Source organism: Panthera pardus, unplaced genomic scaffold, assembly GCF_024362965.1.
Source record: "Panthera pardus isolate Hobbes unplaced genomic scaffold, ASM2436296v1 HiC_scaffold_16, whole genome shotgun sequence".
Classification (NCBI taxonomy): Eukaryota; Metazoa; Chordata; class Mammalia; order Carnivora; family Felidae; genus Panthera; species Panthera pardus.
Genome location: NW_026526721.1, coordinates 87,949,166 through 87,952,851, shown reverse-complemented (window position 1 = coordinate 87,952,851; position 3,686 = coordinate 87,949,166). Strand labels below are relative to the sequence as shown.

General features: G+C 38.9%; 1 pseudogene; it reads left to right on the top strand.

Annotated features, from left to right (window-relative positions):
* Positions 1 to 1,041: 1,041 nt before the first annotated feature.
* LOC109275112 (ras-GEF domain-containing family member 1A-like) lies at positions 1,042 to 2,275 on the top strand (annotated as a pseudogene).
* The last annotated feature ends 1,411 nt before the right edge of the window (positions 2,276 to 3,686 follow it).

The following is a 3,686-nucleotide window of genomic DNA, read 5'->3' as shown; positions in this document are numbered from 1 at the left end:
TTCAAAGAATGCCACTTAAGCATTTAGTTTGCAAGCAGGAAAGCAGAAGAACACAATATGATTGTATCTCTCTTGTACTGTTTCTCAGTAAAATCTCTCTTCCTGCATATCCTTATGTAAATATCTTATTACTCAAGGCAGAATGTATTAAAAAATACATTTTGCAATTTAATTCATTCCTTACAGTGCCAGGTGGGAAGCTGGTTCTTTGTTTTAATGTGATACTTTGCAATAGAGCTTTTTACAATGATGGAAATGTTCTATATTTGCACTGTTCAATATGGTGGCCACTGGCTACATGTGGCTACTGAACACGTGAAATGTAGTTACCGCAACTGAGAAAGTGGATAATTGTATGTAATTTAAATTGTGGCCAGTGGCTCTCTTATTGAACAATACGGCTTTGGTAGTTTTGCCATTATTTAAAGTATGACAATAGTTTGTTAAACATTGTAGATGTTTACCCAGTTATTCAAGTTCATTTCATTAAAGAATAAGTATTAGATGGTGAGGAACTAATAGTCTTGGAATAAAATAATAAGAAAAAAGATAAAGCCTACTTGTGCACTGAAAGACATTTTTCACATTTTCTTTCAGAGAAGAAGATTGAAAGTTTCAATAAAGAAAGGTGATGATAATGTCTTCCTGGAACCCTTGGGTAAGACGGATTGGCAAAGAATAAAATGATCTAGGTTCTAAAATTTGGCTTTGATACTAACCACCTATTGAGTAAGTGACTTTTGGTGTCTTAGTTACTTGATATTCATGATAAAGGGTTTGGAATAAATAATTTTCTTTGTTCTTACTGTGGATAAATTGTATGAATCTATTCTGTTTTATATTTGGAATCAAATACTACATTTTCCCTCATATCTCAGTAATGTGTTTAAGTACCCAGTGCCAGATGCCTTGTTAGTGCTCAGTAAGTATTGGTTGAATGAATGGCCATACTTAGCTGTCTACTTGAATCAATAGCTGCTTTCACCATCCATCCTTGTAGCTTGCTATTTTCTACACTCAGACTGGGCAAGATTTTTAAACATGGATGGTTTCGATGCAGGAGAAATCCTTTGCTACAGAGTGGTAGAGGATCATTGGCATACCTCTTTGGCCAAGCTGAAGTCCTTCTCAGCCAAGGCTGTGCAGCTGTTAAAGGAGTGGACAGAGGCCTTCTCCTGTGACTTCCAGGATGAGAAGGCCATGGTTGAACCGAAGACTATTACCCACCGGGTCACACAGTGTAATGAGTAGAATGGCACAGTGAAGAAGGCTATTTCCCAAATGACACAGAGCCTGCTGCTGTAGCCGGCTGCCCAGAGCCAGCTTCAGGAGCTGTGGGAAAAGCTTCCCTCACCAGCCATGGACAAAGGGTCTTTCCTCAAGGCTAAGCCACCAGCCACTCAGAAGGACATCCTGGGTGTGTGCTTTGACCCCCTGGTGCTGGCCCAGCAGCTGACTCATATTGAGCTGGAGAGGATCAATAACATTCACCCTGAGGATCTGATGCAGATCGTCAGCCACATGAACTCTTGGGACAAGCACCGGTGCCAAGGGGACCCGACCAAGACATATAGCCTGGAAGCCTGTGACAGTGGTTCAACTGCCTTAGCGTGCTAGTGGCCACTGAGGTGTGCCAGGTGGTGAAGAAGAAGCACTGGACTCACATGCTAGAGTTCTTTCTTGCTGTGGCCCAGAAGCACTTTAATATCGGGAATTTCAACTCTATGATGTCCATCATCTCTGGCATGAACCTCAGTCCTGTGGCGAGGCTTAAGAAAACGTGGTCCAAAGTCAAGATGGCCAAGTTTGACATCTTGGAGCACCACATGGACCCATCCAGCAACTTCTGCAACTACCGCACGGCCCTGCAGGGGGCCACACAAAGGTCCCAGATGGCCAACAACAGCAGAGAGAAGATTGTTATCCCTGTATTCAACCTTTTTGTTAAGGACATTTACTTCCTGCACAAAATCCATACCAATCACTTGCCCAATGGGAATGTTAACTTCAAGGAATTTAGGGAAATCTCCAGACAAATCCATGAGTTCATGACATGGACTCAGGTAGATTGTCCCTTCGAGAAGGACAAGAAGATTCAGAACTACCTGCTCATGGCACCCATCTGGAGCGAGGAAGCTCTCTTCATCATCTCCTTTGAAAGTGAAGGTCCTGAAAACCACATCGAGAAGGATAGCTTGAAGACTCTTAGGATGACTCTCCTTAACAGAGCCTGAAGGTATGGATGCAGACTGCAGATGCTGGATGAAGTACACACATGCACTGAGTTTTAATCTTGATTAAAGAGGTTGAGATGAGGAGGCCTTACTGGTTGGGGTCCATTTTGTATATGACTTTTATGAAAAAAAAAAAAAGGTAATTATTTCATGTATTAAAAAAAAAAGTTTCTACTAAACCTTCGCTAAAAGGTTCTACTTCCAGAGATAGACAAGGAAGTGTGAGGTTCCAGAACTTGACTGACCTTCATAAAGGAAACTCCTCAGGATGCTCCTAAAGGCCTGAATAAAGTACACTGAGGTGATGATGGGAAGGCTAGAGAAGGGCCAGAATGCAATGAAGGCTTAACTTCCTGATACTTATCATATATAACTTCTCTGAAAAGGAGTTTCCATACCTCAGCCATACTGACTACTCTGATTACTCAAGTCCAGAATAATTAAACTTTCCTTCTTTTATATTTTGATATATCATATATTTTACTTGTTAGATATTTAATGTTACCTTCTTTGGGACATAGTTTTTAATGTGATGATGTATGTTTAATCCAATGAGACTGTTAACTTCAGTAAGGACAAAGGCACAAATCTTATCCCTGGCACACAGTTTTCTGTATCTCACAAACCTCATTCTAGTGTAATCTATTCTTCCCCACCCGAGATCAAACATATGGGAAGAAACTGTCTAAACAGGAAAGCATTGTACAGGCATTATTAGTTGTTATTATGGTAGGAATTGATATTGTAGATAGTTTAATATTTACTGTTTTTTCTGTTACCTACTCTCATCTGGAAACTTGGTTAACATTTTTCAGAGCTCACTATAGATACCCTGAAATCTTCCCAGAATTTCTAGGATTTCAATCCTATAAGAATGTCTAAGGAAAATTCATTATGCTCTTCCCTGAGAAGAGATAATATTAAAAATTAATGACCATTTCAGTCCTCTCGGATGTAATATAATTCAGGGTAGGGGAGGAGGTCTGTCACTATCCTTTTCAAGGGCAATTCACAACAACAATTTGAGTGATAAATCCCTGAAGCTTGATGTTCTTCCCATTGTAGAATGTGAGTATTGACAGTGTCTCCTTTTAAAAGTAGCAATATTTCATTTTAAATTAGTGCACCTGGTTGAGAAAAAAAAGGGTCAGTGTAGTAAGAGCTATATAGATACTCATATCTTTTACTCCCATGAATTTCACAACTAAAACTATATCTTAAAGAAATAGCTCAATAGAAATCAAAATCTAAGGGAATGAATACCTTACTTATGCCTAATCAATGATGAAAAGAATTTGGAAACCGTTTAAATTAAATTAAAGAAATTAAAGTATACTACCAAGAAAAAGCATTATAAAGATGTTAACTTTTAACATTTTAGAGCCTATATGCATAAATGTTCATGCCATAATGTCAAGTGGAAAAACGATAGAATGAATATTTTTACTTAAG